Here is a 20,034-nt window from a genome sequence, read left to right as displayed (position 1 = left end):
CATTCCAATAGAAAAATCAGCCGATTAAGTTAACAGACCCTGACAACATTATGACGTCTGATAGTCTTTAAGACGTCTTTTAGTCTTTAGACCATCTTTTTATAATTAACACGTCTTAAGATGTCTTTTGAATGTCTTAGATATGCGTATTATCTGAGAAAGTTGTGAAAGTAGCCCTTAAAACATGGTGGAAGTAGAGATGGTGAGTGCATTCGTTTATGCAGTGGTTAGCGCAGCCACTGCTCTTCATCTGCTAATCACATGACCTAAATTTACCGAACGCATACCTGCGTGAATGGTTGCTCGGATCGTATTAGTCGGATATGTACCAATAGAAAATGTGAGCAAAATCTAAATTAAAAACTGTTTGCAGTGTGTAAGTAAAAAAAATTTTTAATATAACTTTATATTTAAATGATTATAATATAATCTTTTAAATTATATAAGATTATTTTTTTATTAAAATTATTAAATTTTAGTAATAATAATTAAGCAATAAATATCTTAAAAATATTTAATCTATGAAGTTTGTTTAAAAGTTAGGTGGTGTAATTTTTTGTAAATTTTATTTTTAAACTCATTTTATTTAAAAAATTCAATTTTCAGAAATCACAATGGAAATCAGAGTAATTATGAATTGTGCTATGGATCTCATCGATAGTAGCTCATCAGACTTTGACTTGTGGTCAGAAATCAATTTTCCTGTGTTCTTTTCATCTTTATTGTAAAAAACCATTTTTATTATACACAGGATACGCGGATGCAGGTTTTATTATAATTTGTTGAGGCTCTCGTTCCTTTTCTCAGCAATGCAGAGACGATACGGTCAGTTTTCAGAGTCATAAACGAGTGTTCGTTTACGCAGTACTGCAAGCAGAGCATCCAGAGCAGGACCTTGCAGATAGCTACGCAGATGGGATGCATCCATGCGTAAACGAACGACAAACTGCGCTACAGTCGCTTTCGTAGATGGAGTAAACGAACAACATCTGCGGCAGTGACTGCATAAACAAACGCACCCGGTGTGTGCAAAACTCGGAAACCCCTTTTTTGCGTCAAGGTACCGTTCAGTCACTAAGCTTGCCAACTACGGAAAACTAAATGTTTGAAAATATCATGTTGCTACAATTATTTTGATTGTATCTTTGTCATATCCTACTATATGTGCGTTGTGTCCTTTTCTCTGGTACTTGATACATATCAATAATGTCTCTAACAAATACCTAATGTATCCCTGTGATGAATTAATTCATATTAGTAAAATTTTTGAAAAATGTTTTACAAAGTATCATGGTGTGTGACTACTTTTTTTAAGAGAATTATGTAATACAAAAGGTGATTACACTTGTTAAAGAAAATACTGAATACTACCAATGCATCCCCGATGAAGTATTACAATTTTTGGTACGAAATCGTACTATGTACAAGTTAGAAAAATAAATAAAAACAAATAATATGTTCAAAATGATAAAAGAAAAAAAAGAAATAAAATGAAAAAAGTTATTTATTCTAGCTCTGTAAAAAAAGTAACATAAATTGTAAATAAATTATATTCTGTATTTCCTTTAACAGGTGTAATCACCTTTCGTATTACATTATGGACACGCATTGATTTGTGTAAGATATTTATAATTTATTTTGACTGTTGCATGAAAATATATTAGAGTTTTTTTCATATAAATAAAAGTCGTTTATTATTATCCTTTATTATATCAGTTTTTTTCCTTTATTATTATCTTACATATCGTAGTTGTCGTTAAGTAAAATTGACCAAAAATAATCAATCACGATTGATATTGATCGGTCACAAAGAGAAGATTGTAAAACTAGTATAAATCATAATAACATTACGATACACTTTAATTACAATAAAAAAGTTTATTTAAAAGCCTGTGTCCGCAAGGCTAGAAATCGATCAAAGTTCTCAGATCTAAAAGTATGTAGCCAATCAATGTTTAGTTTTTACGAAAACTAAAGCGGCAAGCTGATTGATTACACAGTTCTCGGTCCGAGAAGTTAGACCAAGTTCTAACATTGGTCTTATCACTTTCTTTTCAAAATTATCGACATCTTCCTTACGTCGAATCCAATATACATTTTATTATAATTATATGATAAGTGCAAAACATTCACGTATATGATAAAAAAAGACCGATAGAATACAAAATGACATGCAACGAAGACAATTACATTCAGTTGTAAGAACTTTAAGGAGTTAAACAAAGTTGGTACACTGGGTGACTGAACGGTCAGAAAATAGGCGAGAGGGTAAAGGATTAGAGAGAGATGCTTGATAACTGCACACATGTCTATTCCCACCACGCCTCAAAGTTTTAAAGTCTTAGAATTACTATACAATAGTTGCTTAAAGTTATTTAAATGTGTACATATACAGGGTGTCCGGCAGGTTCGGGCAATTTAGCATTTCGAGAGGTTTCTTACATTTCCCACGTATAAAACGTATAATACGTATAATACGTAGAAAACCTGTATAAAATGGATGAAACGGATTATACACGTTAATTCTTCAAAAATCCATCGCACATGATATTCAATACATCATAAATATAATTTGTTTTACACCTTTATATAATATACCACAGATATCTATCTAACAACTAGATTGCTACCTTCGGTTGAATAGCTGTGTCCGGCAGGATATCCGGATTCGATCTTACCCAACAAAAAAACGGCGTCTACGCGTAGATTAGGTTAGTGCGTATATATTTGACAGGTTTGACAACTGAGCCGGTTGACCGCTAAGCACCGTTGAGCATATTAATTGTGATTATCAAGTGTGTTTTTTCGATATCATGTTATAATGCCAAGCAAGAGCGGCATTAGAGCGGCATTGGAACGGCCATTTTGTTGTAGGTAACATGGCTGAAACCGGATATCCTTTCTGCCTCAGTACTGTCATATGCCAATGCCACAGGTTAGCGATCTAGTTTAGTATAGATATCTGTGTAATATACGATACTCGCTATACTGATGAGCGTTATTTGTCCTTTTTTAATATTTGAGAAACCAAATGAAATTAAGTCTGTTCATGTTGCTTGCACTTAGAATCTTCGCGATACGCGACAAATCGACAGTCCAATAAGCATATAGCTTTGTTTAATTTGTCGATAAAAACTGCTCATTGGATTGTCGCGAGTCGCATGTCACATCATTACACTGAGCTGCAGCATTAGGTTTGTTTGTGTCGTATGCTCCAACATACTCCAAACTCCAATACATTTCCTGCAAAGCTTTGCTGTTGAAGTATACTAGAGCATGTGAGGCAACAAATTTATTATAAATACAGGAATTTCTTGGATTCACAACAATATTTAAAAAATATATTTTTTAAATTGTCTACAGATTTGTTGTACTGTTTATAAATAAAAAGATAAATTCTAAAAATAATCAGATAAATAATCAACAAACGATGTCACATATATATCTTAATTATAATTCACAAGACGACAGTCATTTCATTTTTTAAGTTATCCGCTCCTTGATAGGGCGGCCACAGTAACTTGGGACGTTACGACCATTCCATATAAGTTATTTAACGAAAAAATAGACTGGCACTTGAAAATCAAAAGCAAGAATTCAAACAGTTGCTGATTATGAATCAATCAACTATTTTTAAAATATTTACACGTGCCGCACGTGCGCATCATACAGTGGCGCCACTTTATGTATTATACGTAACTGGAATTACGACGTATTATACATAGTTTCGTCCATGTAGGAAAGCCATGTATAATACGTTAGGTATAATCCGTGCCCAACCTTGGTCGTTAGCTTACGATTTTGCACGTTTGCAGTGTTGTGTTGACGTGGAGCGACTAAGGGTGGTTTTTAAATATTCGAGGGGCAACAAAATCAAATTTGTTTAAAATCGCGAGCAACAAATTTGGGGAATCGTAATCAGTCAAGATATCTCATTAATTATCAATTTTATTGTATTGTACCAACGTACGACTGTTTGGAGTTTTTCAGGAGTTGGGGGTGGAGCAACAAAGTTGGAAATGGAGCAACTAATTAGGAACAAATTAATAGAAGAAGAATCTATATTGTTTTTATATTTTTTTTAATAGATGTGTTAGCTTTAATCTCAAGTCAGCACAGCCACTATTTTCTTCAAATTAGTTGGAGCAACAAAATTAGGAATTGAGCAACAAATTAGCAACAAAAAAGCAACAAATTTTTGTTCGTGTTTTGATTGTGCTGCATTGGCTGTGTCAACTTAATAGACGTATGATTTGGAATCTTAAGTTTAATTGTACATTAATATACTTTTAGTCCAATCTTGCTATTTGTTTTTGTTCGCGCTTTACAAGCATGTGTGCATTACTTTTCAGCCTATCCTTGTATTTATATTTTAATTTACATCTTCAAAGCTTTTCCTTATTTAATTAATGTGCAATTAGCTTTGGCTTCCAATCATATTTTTTTGTAAGAGTCTGTCAGCTCGCGAGAAGTGCGACGATCATTACCAGACACCAGGGTTGAGAACGGATTATACCTAACGTATTATACATGGCTTTCCTACATAGACGAAATTATGTATAATACGTCGTAATTGCAGTTACGTATAATACATAAAGTGGCGCCACTGTATGATGCTCACGTGCGGCAAGTGCAAATATTTTAAAAATAGTTGATTGATTCATAATCAGCAACTGTTTGAATTTCTACTTTTGATTTTCAAGTGCCAAGTTTCTATTTTTGCGTTAAATAACTTATGTGGAATGGTCGTAACGCCCTAAGTTACTGTGGCCGCCCTATCAAGGAGCGGATAACGTAGAAAGTGAAGTGACTACTGTCGTCCTGTGAATTATAATTAAGATATATATGTGACATCGTTTGTTGATTATTTATTTGATCATTTTTACAATTCATCTTTTTATTTATAAACAGTACAACAAATCCGTAGACAATTTAAAAAATATATTCTTTAAATATTGTTGTGAATCCAAGAAATTTCTGTATTTATAATAGATTTGTTGCCTCACATGTTCTAGTATACTTCAACGTGCTCCAAATTCCAATGCATTTGCAGCAAATGTATTGGAGTTTGGAGTATGTTGGAGCATACGACACAAACAAACCTAATGCTGCAGCTCAGTGTAATGATGTGACATGCGACTCGCGACAATCCAATGAGCAGTTTTTATCGACAAATTAAACAAAGCTATACGCTTATTGGACTGTCGATTTGTCGCGTATCGCGAAGATTCTAAGTGCAAGCAACACGAACAGACTTAATTTCATTTGGTTTCTCAAATATTAAAAAAGGACAAATAACGCTCATCAGTATAGCGAGTATCGTATATTACACAGATATCTATACTAAACTAGATCGCTAACCTGTGGCATTGGCATATGACAGTACTGAGGCAGGAAGGATATCCGGTTTCAGCCATGTTACCTACAACAAAATGTCCGCTCCAATGCCGCTCTTGCTTGACATTATGACTCGATATCGGAAAAACACAAACACACTCGATAATCACAATAAATATGCTCAACGGTGTTCAGCGGTCAATCGGCTCAGTTGTCAAACCTGTCAAACACATACGCACTAACCTAATCTACGCGTTTTCCCTAAACGACGCCATTTTCTTGTTGGGTAAGATGGCCGAATCCGGATATCCTGCGGGACACAGCTATTCAACCGAAGGTAACAATCTAGTTGTTAGATAGATATCTGTGGTATATTATATAAAAATGCAAAACAAATTATATTTATGATGTATTGAATATCATGTGCAATGGATTTTTGAAGAGTTAACGTGTATAATCCGTTTCATCCATTTCATACAGGTTTTCTACGTATTATACGTTTTATACGTAGGAAATGTAAGAAACCTCTCAAAATGCTAAATTGCCCAACCCTGCTAACTACTAATTACGTCTCCCCGATTTTGTCGCTTGCGATTTTTAACACATTTGATTTTGTTGCTCCATCCTCGACCCTCGAAAAGCAAACCCTAACAATCGTACGTTAGCATAATACAGTAAAATTGATAAATAAAAAGATGTCTCGACTGATTACGTCTCTTCGATTTTGTTGCTCGCAATTTTCAACAAATCCGATTCTGTTGCTCCACCCTCGAAAAACCATTCCTAACAGTAGCACAATTATATAAAATTGATAATTAACAAGATATCTCGACTAATTACGTCTCCCCGATTTTGTTGTTTGCAATGTTCAACAAATTTTGTTGCTCCACCCTTGATCCTCGAAAAGCCACCCCTAACATTCTTACGCTAACACACTTTTACAAAATTGATCATTAACGAGATATCTTATTAGGAATGTTACGGGTGGCTTTTCGAGGGTCGAGGGTGGAGCAACAAAATTGGATTTGTTAAAAATTGCAAGCAAGAAAATCGAGGAGACGTAATCAGTCGTGGTAGCTTACAATTTTGCACGTTTGCAGTATTGTGTAGACGTGGAGCAACTAAGGGTGGTTTTTAAATATTCGAGGGTGGAGCAACCAAATCGGATTTGTTGAAAATCGCGAGCAACAAATTCGAAGAATCGTAATCAGTCGAGATATCTCATTAATGATCAATTTTATTGTATTGTACCAACGTACAAATGTTTGGGATTGTTTTTAAGGAGTTGGGGGTAGAGCAACAAAGTTGGAAATGGAGCAACTAATCACCAACAAATTAATAGAAGAAGAATCTATATTGTTTTTATATTTTTTTTAATAAATGTGCTAGCTTTAATCTTAAGTCAACACAGCCACTATTTTCTCTGAATCGGCTAGAGCAACTAAATCTGGAATTGAGTAACAAATTACCAACAAAAAAGCAAAAAATTTCTATTCGTGTTTCATTCAATTGTGCTGTATTGGCTGTGTTAACTTAACTTGTGGTAACTTAATAGACATCAAAATCATGTAATTTATTTTTTAACAGTCACCGTTAAAACTAACACATTTTTCCCAACGTGTAACAAGTTTTTTCATTCCGTCACTGAAAAAATTTTTCCATTTTTCTCAAATCCAGAACTTGCCTTCACCTCATCGTCTGAGGTGTAATAATAACTCTTGAAATGTCTCTTGAGTACGGGAAAAACATAAAAATCGCAAGGCGCAAAATCGGTGGAATAAGGATGGTGTGAAATCGGTTTAAACTTCAGAGTTTGCAGAACCTCTCCAGTTAGGCGCAAGGTGTGTGAACATACAAACTCTAAAACACCTCCAACGTCGAGTTTGTCATGTTAGAAACAGCCTAGTTCCAATAATCTTGCAATTTGACAATGCTCGTCCACATACCTCGCGGGCAACTGGAGATACTCTGCCAAACCTGAAGTTCAAACCGATTCTACACCCTCGTTGGTTATTTTTTTCCTCTACTCAAGAGACACCTCAAGAGTAATCATTACATCTTAGACGATGAGGTGAAGGCAACTGTTAAGTCCTGGATTCAAGAAAAGTCAGAAAAATTTTTCAGTGACAGAACGAAAAAACTTGTTACACGTTGAGAGAAATGTGTTAGCCTTAACTATGTTGAAAAATAAATGATTTTAAAGTTTAAGAATTGTACTTTAATGTACTTGTTCCCGATCCTGCTATTTGTTTTTGTTCGCGCTCTACAAGCATGTGTGCATTACTTTTCAGCCTCGTAGATACCGAAAGAGCTAATACTGGATGTTCGTGTGTAAATAACATACAGGAGTTGGACAAAATAATATGAACACCTATTCTGACTCCGAAAAATAGGCGTAATTCAAAAAAGTGTAATTTTGTCAAAAATAATCGTAAAAATTTTTTTAGAAAAGCATTTTAAAGCTTGAAATCTCTAATTTTGAAATTGATAAGTCATTAAACGATTTACAGATTGTTTACGAAGTTACGTGGATTTAAATGGGGATGCGTCAAATCTAAAAATATTTTACAGTATTCGTAGGTATAACCGTAAATGACAAGTTCAAAAACCATTTTTTTCTGATGGTGACAAGAAAGGAAGGAGGAATGTTGTTATAAAAAGAGGAGAGGTCACGAGAAATAGTGAGAGGGTCAGAGGAAGTGGAATTACAAGATGCTGTAGAATTAACGTTACTCAACAAATTTGAATTATGAGGATGTTGGAAAGTCATGTTATTATTACTCCAATAATATTTGATCCCATTAATGTGGTTATTATGGATTTTTTGTTTACTGATACGTAGACGACATTGTCACAGCGGTGCCACCACCGTACATTAATACGTTATTGAATAATTTCAACGCAATTCATCCAAGGTTAAAATTTACTATTGAAGTCGGCGGTGATACAATTAATTTTTTTAACACTACAATTTTAATTTCTGACAATAAGATTAAATTTGACTGGTTTCACAAACCTACATTTACAGAAAGATTTTTTGTCTCAGCATCCGCTCTCATAAAAGAAAGGTGTTATTATAGGCATGGTTGATAGAGCCTTCTTTTTGTCGCATCCTGAATTTCACCAAAAAAATCTAGAGTCAGTAGTGAACATTCTTTTGAGTAATGACTATCCGTTAGATTTTATTTTTAAAACTATAAAAACAAGATTAAAAAATCTGATCCATAATCGAAATACTCAACAGAATAATTTCACTAATAATTCTAAATCTGAACAAACAAAAAATTGGTTTACGACTTCCTTTATTGATTCAGTGTCTAACAAATTCAGGGGCATCACCAATAATATGATTCTAGATTGGCATTTTACAGTCTCAACATACTCGGCACTTTTATCAAAGTCCATAAAGATCTTTTCCAGGATACCTCCAAAAAGAACGTCGTGTATAAAATATTGTGCAATGACTGCGATGCTTCCTATGTGGATCAGACGGGGAGACAATTAAACACGAAAATCTCAGAACACCGCCAACATATTCGTAGAAACACAACAACTAATTCTGTTATTACTGACCATAGATTGCATCACGGTAATAATTTTGATTGGAACAATGTTCAAGTTCTCGATGTTGAAAAGAATATTTTCAAACGGCTCACTTCAGAGATGCTACATATCAAATCTCAGAGAGAAAGTCTGAATTTACAGACACAGACTTTCTTGACCATGCTTACTTGGCGATCTTAGACATGTTGTGACCTCTCTGATACATATCGGCTATTATTTCGTGCTTATTTGTGTTTGTGCGGTTGACGAGGAAACATTGACTATCTCTGTGCCACTCTATTTATTATACTTACTAGTTTTATTATTTCCGACTTAACGACGTCTTTTTTTTAAATCTGTGTTAATTTATTACGATGTGACATCAACACCTTACAAAATGGCTTAAATTAACAGTGCTGGTAAGTTGTCTGAATTTTTTATTTTATAACTTCCGAGGATTCATGTTCACTGTCCATTACAGATTACAACATGATCGCTCATATGTCCATCTTGGTGATCAACATTGATGGATCATAATGTGTAAATTCGCTTTGAATTCTTTTACACGAAAAAGCGACTACACGGCGTGTCAATTTCTCGCCTTCAAGTCGGAGACAACGCCGGGCTTAAAATGTTTATTTTTTTTATTTAACGCGACCATCACGTCTTACAACGGTCATTTTAATGGAATTACATCATTAAAAATGACTTCAAGGGAACTCAAAACGCGTCCGATATTTGTATACATATTTATGTAATTATAGCGAAATACACGTACTACTATTATTATTGACGCACCAACTACCACGTTTTATTTTTTAATTTTAATATTGCCGAGTCTATCTTAAATATTTTGATAAAGTTAAATGTGTCGTATGGGGAAAGAATGCCCATGGGCAATACATCAAACCACTATAGAAACTTTTGAGGGGAACACAAATCCACGTTTAGGAAATGCCCCGTATTCTTAAAAAATAAAGAGATTAAATTATGTCACATAACAATATCTCATTTACGAAAGCTATCAGGCTGATAAAAAGTGATTCGGATAAGCGTTTTCCTCGCGCATACGATAGATACATGAACCCGGACGCATAGAACCCGGACGCATAGCCTGAATTGAAGAAAGTCACGGAAAACAAAGATCCTAAACAAATAAAAAAGACCGTGAGTACTTTACCTTATAGGCCATTTGTTTCTACAAAGGAGCATAGTTATAGCGATAAAATAAAAACTCGTGAATTAAATAAAAGTAAAGAGAAAAAAAGATAGCTGATAATAGAAAAGCTTACACAGATTGTTATAAAAACTTCAATCTCAAAGAATATACTTTTTTGCAAAGACCTCGAGGTGTGGCATATCCTCGGCACAATAATAGTCTGGTAGAAAATTTGTGTAACCAGGGAAATAGTGTAGCGAATAATAGAGAGTCAGGAACTTTTGACAACGATAGGATAATTGAGTTTACAATAAATAAATGTAAAATATCAAAAGATTTTAATAAAGAACTCGTCGAATTGATATATAAATATAGATCATCTCATGAGTCACTTTTAGGCAATAAGTCAGCCCAAGCTGACTATCAACAGGAAGATGATAGTGATATAGAAAGGAAAAGAGTAAATATAGAAAAACACCGAAAAGAGTGGAGAAAAGCTAAATCGTTTGGCCTAGAAAGTAAAACGGTATACTGGGAAAATAGAAATGAAAGAGAAGGATTTTATTCTTTAAAAATAGCTTCTATTTTATTGTGGAATGTCAGGAGAATTAAAAATAAACAAGAGGAAATAAGTAATATAATTCCGTATGACATAATTATAATTACAGAAACAAAAATTAATCACAAACTCTATATTTTTCATGATATAAAACCCTTAAATCTAACAATCCAGAACTGTGGTAGTATTGCGATCATAGTTAGAAACGGTATTGAATTTGATGTTATGGAAGACTGGAAATTTAACTCGTCAAATATAGAAGCTATTAATATTAGACTAAAAGGTACCACAAATAATTACAATCTTATTGCAGTCTATAGAAAACCTTATGACGTTAACAATATTTCAATCTGGTACAAATTTTTAAAGTTTAATGGTGTAAATAACAATTCTATTATAATAGGCAATTTTAATTCCCACTACACCGTATGGAATTGCGACAAGATAGATAAAAATGGGGAAAATTTATACTTGGCTATGTTTAATAAAGGTTATATTAATACTAACAACGATATAAAATCTCGCCTAAATTACAACAATCAAAGGGCTTCAAACTTAGATTTAATTTTGGCAAATAATAATTTGGCAGAGTCACTAGACCATCAACAAGAGGCTAGAGGATACGTAGGGCTCGGATCATTATCCTATCGAATTATATATAGACGCGGAAGTTGTGCCGTACCAAAAATTGACTAATAAAATTACAAATAAAAATACTAATTGGCTATTGTACAAGAAACTACTTACTATTAAATTAGAAAAAAATCAAAGATAGATTCGGTAGTATTAATGCAACGAAAGTGCAGGAAGATTACTCTTTTTTTTTATTAATATAATTAAAAAGGCTGCCCTGCTGGCAACTAAAAAAGACCCTAAGATATCTCCAAAACATGTACAGTGAGCTAAAAGGTTGCAACACATTTTCTTCGATGGTTAGATAGTTCGATGCTTAATTGGTTGGATCCACAGGTAAGAACCAATGACGTTCGCTATTCGATGAGCAAGTCTACATTCCAAAAACAATCGAAGAAAATGTGTTGCAATCTTTTAGCTCACGACTACACAACCTAATAAGACATTTATTAAAAACAGGCACCTAGTTAGATGGTGGGACAATGAATGTGCAGAAGTAATTTCAAATAGAAAAGAAAAACTTAAAATTTGGCAGCCTACGGGCAATCTCAAAGATTTTGTTGAGTATAAGAGATGTCGGGCAGTGGCCAGAAAAGTTATCAAAAAAAAGAAAAAAATGATTTTATTGATTTTTGTAACAACATTAATAAGCATACCAGTATGAGTTATGTATAAAATGATGAGGTTGTTTGAAAACGTACGAAAAAAAATTAATTGGGACTCCTGGCAACACAAAAATAGACAGCAAGAAATTAAAAACACTATAGACAAACGCGCCCCTCCGTGGGTGGAAGAAGAAAATAAAATCAAATTATTTAGTTACTCCACAGAGGACAATGATATGAACAAAGAATTTAATGAGTTTCAACGGACGATTCACATGAATAAAAAAGACTCAGCTCCAGGCTTGGACAGTATTGATTATCAGATGCTGAAGAATTTGCCTTTGGTTGGTCAACATATAATATTAGAACTATATAATAAAATTTAAAAGCACAATGTCATCTCGTCAGAATGGAAAGATTATCAAGTAATTTTCATTGATAAGGTAGGTAAGGAAAAGATTAAACCTATTGCCTTGTCTTCTTGTGTCGGGAAGTTCATGGAGAAACTTGGTTAATGAGAGATTAATTTGGTGGTTGGAGAAAAACAAAACTGTTTTCTATGCAAAATGGTTTTCGCTGTGGTAAATCGTGTATCAAAAATTTGACCAAGATGATTTCAGATGTTAGAAGGGCCAACTTAATGGGCAATTATTCCCTTGCAGCGTTTTTAAATGTCTTCTCTGGATACGATAAACTTTAAAATTATGATTAACAAATTGATAGAGGAAAAATGCCCTGCGGGCATCTCCAACTTTATGATTAAATGGTTGAAGCCGCGATCGATAACTTTTATAATCAATAATCAACATGTAGAAATTAGAAAAGTTTACCACAGGGTTATTTTGAGTCCCATTTTGTACGCCTTATACACAAATAAATTAACAAATAATTTAGTTAGAGGAACTCAAGTAGTGCAATTTGCCGACAACATAGCAATTTACGTGCAACATGCTAACAGACTGGATAATAGGTTTAATTTGGAAGTGGTGGTAAACAGAATGGCTTATAATTTAGAGTTATTGAATCTCAGTTTGTCCCCACAGAAAACAAATTTAGTAGAATTTTCCAAGTCAGGATGTTTCGATAGACAACTGTATATCACAGTTAAAAATACTAAAGTTTTCAATAGCCAGGATGCCAGGTTCCTTGGAATCTGGTTAGACAATAGAATTAGAAAGAAGGTTAGATAATAGATTTCAATAAGCATATCATGAATATAAGAGGTAAAGTAAACAAAGCTAATAACTTAATGAATGTTTCGACGGGAGTTGAAGTAAATACTACTCTAATACTGTACAAAAGCTTGGTAAGATCTGTTATGGATTACGGGTTGTTCATTTATTAACCTTGTCAGAAATCTACTCAATTTAAATTAGAAAGATGCCAATTCCTTGGGATACGCACGGTTCTTGGCTATCAAAATAGCATACCGAACAATGTCATAATCGCGGAATCCAAGGTCGTTCTTATAAACCACAAATTTGATTGGGAAAACGTAGAAATTTCAGATAAAGGGCCATCATATGTTAAAAGATCTATATCCGAGATGTTACACATCAAAAATCAATTGCATGAACTCAATAAACAAAGCGATACCGAACTCCTCTCGGATGCGTATCTTCTTATCCTCGTATTCCCCCTTCTTAGGGGGGGATACGTCATTCCTTCTTCTTCTATTCCTTTTGTTCGTGCCACCGAGGCTATCTCGTTTCGGTCATTATTATTAGTATCTATTTTCACCGAGATGTAACATCCCATCTCACAATGCTGTAACACGAGTTTTGGTGCTTAAAGGTATTTTGAATATAATTTTTTACTTTGTTTTATTTCCTTTTTTTTTATTTTGCATAATTTTTATAATGCGTTTTTTTACAATTTTATATCTTGTGACTTGTACAGTTTTCTTTTATTTCATATTTATTTTTTTTATTTTCCGTTTTTTTCTTTTAACTATTTAATTTGTATTGTTATCTCTGTTACAAGTTTTAAAGTCATCATTTTAATACTATTTTCTTACTTATTTATTTGTTAGCAACCAATTCATGTAGTTTTTATGAAGCTCTTGTCTCTGCACACGCTCGTTGATGTCGTTTATTATTTTATTACGTTAAGACGTTAAAAGAAGATGTATTAGGAGTACAAATTGAAAACCGCCGTTTTCCAGTAGATGGCGCCAGCGGTAAATGCTGGCGCCAAACGTTAGATCAAAAATTTTAAATGTAAGGTTGAGCATCTGGCAACAATTCCTTATCATTGCGGTTGTGAATTTTTATCGGCGTTATATATTTTTTTGTGATCGAAAATGTCGAAATTTGTGCCCAATAAGCGTCATTTGCGGGAAGTTTTGCTTTTTGCCTTCAATTCGAAAAAATCTGCGGCTGAGGCGCGTCGAATGATTGTAAAAACTTATGGTGAGGCTTCCATTAGTGAAAGAACGTGTCGAGAATGGTTCCAACGCTTCAAAAGTGGTGATTTCGGCGTAGAATACAAGGAGCGTCCCGGACAGGTGAAAAAGTTTGAAGACGCACAATTGGAAACATTACTAAATAAAGATTCATCTCAAACGCAACAGGAGCTTGCAGATTCATTGGGCGTGACTCAACAAGCTATTTCACATCGTTTGAAAACCATGGGAATGATCCAAAAGCATGGACACTGGGTGCCATACGAATTAAAGCCGAGAGACGTCGAACGGCGTTTTTTCGCGTGCGAACAGCTGCTCCAACGGCAAAAACGGAAGGGTTTTCTGCATCGTATTGTAACCGGCGATGAAAAGTGGATCCATTATGATAATCCAAAGCGAAAAAAATCGTGGGGCTACCGCGGCCATGCATCAACATCGACGGCCAAGCCAAACATCCATGGCTCGAAGCTCATGCTGTGTATTTGGTGGGACCAGCTCGGCGTGATTTATTATAAGCTGTTGCAACCGGGTGAAACCATCACAGGAGCTCGCTACCAAACACAACTAATGCGTTTGAGCCGAGCATTGCAGGAAAAACGGCCACAATACGAGCAAAGACCCGAAAAAGTGATGTTGCTGCACGACAACGCTCGGCCACATGTTGCTCAGGTCGTTAAAACCTATCTGGAAACATTGAAATGGTACGTCTTACCTCATCCGCCGTATTCTCCTGACATCGCCCCTTCAGATTACCACTTGTTCCGATCAATGGCGCATGGCCTGGCTGAGCAGCACTTCCATTATTAGGAAGAGGCCAAAAACTGGGTCGATTCGTGGATCGCCGCAAAAGACGAGCAGTTTTTTCGACGCGGGATTCGTATGCTGCCCGAAAGGTGGGAGAAAGTAGTGGCCAGCGATGGACAATACTTTCAAGAATAAGTATGTAACCATTTTTCAACAATCAATCCTCAAATTTTGACAAAAAACGGCGGTTTTCAATTTGTACTCCTAATATATTCAACCAATGTTCGATTACATTAAAAGCTATATTCATTTTTACCTCTACATCCGCACTACTTTCTCCACTTACATATATAAGCGTGTCATCTGCAAACATTTTTATATTGCACCCTTCTGGACAGACTTCAATTATATCATTTATATATATTATAAATAGCAAAGGTCTTAGTACTGAACCTTGTGACACTCCATATTCTGTAGACAATAATTTAGACCATATCTGATTGAATCGTACCTGTTGTTTCCTATTATTTAAGTATGATTTGAACTACTCTAAAGTCATTTTTCTAATTCCGTATTGATACATTTTTTCTAACAATCTTTCTCCATCTATTGTTTCAAACGCTCTTTTACAATCCATAAAGATTTCTTCTACCATTTTTTCTTCGCTCACTATTAATTTCCGTTAGTCTATGACTGATTGAATCGCTGTTTCACACGAATAATATTTTCTAAATCCCGCCTGATGCTCTGTTATAATACTGTTTGTTTCCAAGTATGTTTCAAATTGTTCTTTTACTACTAATTCTAGCACTTTCTCACATATTGGTAACATATTAATAGGCCTACATTTGCTCGCTTTTTTGGCTTTATCTATCTTTGGGATCGGTATTGTAATAGAGATTTACCAACCTTCCGGATAGTAACCTTCTCTTAAAAACTTATTTATTAAAATCGCAAATTCTGCTTTTATTACAGGAAAAATCACCTTCAATATATCACTAGTTATTCCTTCTTCCGTACCTCTCTTATTTCCCACTGTAATCCCACAACGATTTCTTCTAGCTGCTCTAGTATAACAACCTCAAAACTTTCCATAATTCCTTTGTTTTCAATAGTATAAATAGTTTTCTTATTTTCATCTAATATTCAATTATATCACTGCCGGATCTATCTACCGTTATAGAGTTTACTATACTATTAATACTTTGTATTGTGACATGACGCTCCATAGCGCCGTCCTGGAGAGCGATAAGGCCGTGGAGGGTACCCTAGGTTGCGCCTCTCTCTCCCCCCAAGAGGGAGAAGGGGACGCGAATGCCCCGTTTAATTAGCGCGTTTTACCGACCTTTAATTTTAATTGTCCGCATGTTTTTGTTTTGTAATGTAACGTATACTTTATTGAGAGCGCTATGGCGTATCGGAATCAGCAAAACCCGAGCGGACGGCAATATTAATTGTGTGTGCACAACGAAGACCCAAACGGAGACGTTGACGAGAAAGCCAAAGGAACGACTGAAGTCACACCACCGTCGACCCCGCGCTGGAAAGCTAAGTCGCGGTTCCGCCTATTTATTACTAGCGCTTATCTTCCCAAACGCCGCATGTATTAACGCCATCCTTTATTGTAGCGAATCTTGCCGGAGAAGCCTCCAGACAGAACCAGGACTGCAGGCTGTTGAGCCACCATCCCGTGAGAACGTCATCAAAGGCCTGGCCAGCCCGACGATCGCAAAAGGGAATAGAATTCGAACTTGGAGCGTCAACGCCAAGAAAAATTTCGGAACATTCCGTCCGCCCCGTCGACCGCTGAGTAGAGCGGCACTCACCGCACAACGTGATAACGGCGAGAAGCAACGAGAGAAAGCAAGAGGGCAAAATCACGAGTACCGAAGCAAGGGAGAAGGATGCACTACGGACTGCTCAAGAAAGACGGAATACCGCTGAGAGCGAAAAGGATGCGCGTGGGAACGCAGACCAATCATCGGCAAAAATCGGCGAAGAGGGACGTCGTGACGTCACGAGAAAATTCGACGGAGCCCGAAGAGCCGGAAAAGCGCGAATCGGCTCATCATTGTCGTGTGTGCCACAGCAACGAGAGGTCCAACCCAGAAGCCGCAGATCATCGCCTACCGATCTACTATTGTAAGCCGCCGCTCCGGTAATCGTAAGTTTAAGTTCTTGAGTGAGGGTCAATCTCCGTGCATTTCCTTTAATCATACTGTATACCGCACTTATGAGAGCGGAGCATCCCGCGAGTAATTAACTGTGCCGGAGTGACGACACTTCTAGAGAGATCGACCGCAGCTCAAGTATCGTTAAGTCCCTCTTGGGGTGCGGACACCGACAGTCGCGCGTACCGTCTAGTTTTAAGTCGCGTATCGTTTTGTACCGCGTCTAGTAATTGTGAATTATCGTCTTGTATCGAGCCGTATTATCAAAGATTATAGTACCGTATCTTACTGTACCGGGGTGATTTCGGAGCAGGATTGCGCCCATGTCGAACCCATCGTAAAGATTTTCGCAATAACAGAATCGCTCGGTGCGTGGAATTCGCGCGGTTCGATCTCGGCGAGACGCGATACCGGTCGGTCTCCGCGACATTCGCAACGCCGTGGAATTGCCGCGAGAAAAACCGGCGATCGGAATTCCGCGAGGTAATTATCGGAATTATTAGTCGCAAGTAAGTCCTACCGTCAGGGCCGTGATGCCCGTGTAGATTTTGTGTGCAAGAAAAGTATTATCCGTACCATGCAAGTTCACGTGAGGATCATTGTCGTGCCGCGAGTCTTTATGTTGTAATAATTATCGTGCCGCATATTTTGTAATTCGTTCCGTCCTGACATGTTCTTCGATTTAGCAATCTCTCGATTCTTTTTGCGACATTTCCGAGTAACGAGAGTACGCCTCCGTTAGCTTCAAATACCGATCGCATTAATCCGTCTCTTCCGCTAGTTTACTATCTTCTAGATTATTCTAAGATTATCTACTACCGCTTGTATCGTGTAACTTTTGTAAACTCCTTATACTCGTTAAACCGTGTCTCCAATTACTATAAAATATGTTATCTTTTATTGTTTAAATTACCTCCAGCGTTGTGATTGCGTTTCCCTCCCCTTCACCGCTACTCTTAAGAACTACGCCCCTCTGCTATTTGCGGAGCAAGTCGCGGGCAGCGATATCCGTTTTGCCGTGCCACGCATTTACCGTTCTTCGTGAAGTGGTGCGAGAGATCACACCTGGTGCCCAATTACTAATTAAGCTTGAGGAACTACCGTTTACCGCTCTCCTTTCCCTTTTTTTATTGGGCGTACTCTCCTGCGCCTGGCTAGTGCAAGAAAAGTACGTTACAGTATATAATTTAAATTTATCGACTATATTGCACTCTTCGGTAACGCCTAAAATCTTAAAATGTATATTTTCTACTTCTTTTATACCTACTGGCTCGCCCCTAATTACTTCTTTCAATATTTTCCCCATAATCATAAAATTTTCTTTATTACGATCTATCATACTTTCATAATATTTTTTTTTGTCCCCTGATTAATATTACTACTCCATTTCTTTCAATTTTATACTGTGACCAATTTTGTTTGGTATTGTCATATAGTGCTTTTCTATATGCCTTGTGCCTCTCTTATCTTATCTAAGAACCATTTTTTTCTCTCCCATACTTTTAGAATTCTAAATTTTTTCTTTGGTGCCATTACATCTAACGCATCCACTATACTGTTAACAAATTTGTTAACACTCTCTCACTCACACCCATACATTCACATTACCATCCCTGACTTGCCTGTAATTTGTTTTTTACTAATTCATCTTCATCAAACTCTTTGTAATTTTTAGCGCTAAATTCCCTGTATTTACTTTCAATTTTACTCACACTCAATTCTACTTTCAACCACGCATAGTCCGTAATCTTAGATTCATGAATTATTTGTACTATTTTATTGTTATTAGAGAAAATTAAATCTATAATTGTCCGACTGTTTTTCGTAACTCTCGTCGGTTCGTTCACATACTGTTTTATACCCAAGCTTAACATTGTCTCTTGCAATTTCTTTGCATAAAACGAGTCCGTCATAAGATCTATATTAATATCTGCTATTACCATGCATTCTACCTTTATTATTAACTCCTCTACTATATCCTCAAAAAATCTCATAAAATCCCCGTGCGATGCACTTGGTGAGTGATATATTACCATTATCACTCCTTCATATAGTTTTTCTTTCATTTCTATTGCAGCACACCAGCAATTTGATTCTAATTTTTTTATTAATACTACTTCATATCTAATATCGTTTCTTATATACATAATAACTCCTCCTGTGTTCCTATTTTTGCTATCACATCTAACTACAGTGTAACCCGGCACATTTACTTCATTGTCTTCTATCTCACTAATCAGTCTGGTCTCCGACATCGCTATCATCACAGGATTCTCTTCATAAGAATATCCTCTTCATAACCTGATGGTGGAGTTCGTCTATGTGTGCTGGTAAGCTCTGCGCATTTAAATACATAATTATTTCTTCTTTCTTCGGTAGTTGCTATTTTGTATCCTAGCTGTTCTCCTCTTCTCTTCCTGTAACGCCCTCTTAAAAGTCGGACAATCTCGACTGATGGCTTCATGTTCGTCATTTATTTTTAAATTGTATGTTCTATTTTTGAACATACAATTCACACATTTGCTCCCCGTCGCTGTGCAAATACGCGAGCTATGATTCCCTGCGCATTTTCAGCATGTTTCTTCTCTCGTACAATTTTTAGCAATGTGGAAGTACTCCCAGCATTTAAAACATCTTTTGACACTGACGTAATTAAATACAGGACATTTCTTCCATCCTATATTTAATTTTGATTTTTTCAATATCAACTCGTGCGTCTCTTAATTTATTTCCATTATTATTGATCCTTCTTCACTTCCTCTTCTTTGATTGTTACTCTTTTCTTTAACCATTCTCTTCACAATTCGCATATTTACTGTATCTATTTTATTCTGCTTCTTAATCATATGTATAAGTTCATTATCATCTAAGTTCATCTC

At 35.8% G+C, this 20,034-nt stretch overlaps 1 protein-coding gene across 2 annotated transcripts in view; it reads right to left on the bottom strand.

Moving 5' to 3' along the window:
- The window catches only part of LOC105196714 (FAD synthase), a 261,018-nt gene that overhangs the window by 167,976 nt on the left and 73,008 nt on the right, over window positions 1-20,034 (bottom strand). The gene's annotated exons all lie outside the window — the stretch shown is intronic.

The sequence above is a fragment of the Solenopsis invicta genome, chromosome 4, assembly GCF_016802725.1.
Source record: "Solenopsis invicta isolate M01_SB chromosome 4, UNIL_Sinv_3.0, whole genome shotgun sequence".
Lineage (NCBI taxonomy): Eukaryota > Metazoa > Arthropoda > Insecta > Hymenoptera > Formicidae > Solenopsis > Solenopsis invicta.
The sequence above is the reverse complement of the archived record's forward strand: the minus strand, read 5'-3'. Positions and strand labels throughout refer to the sequence as shown.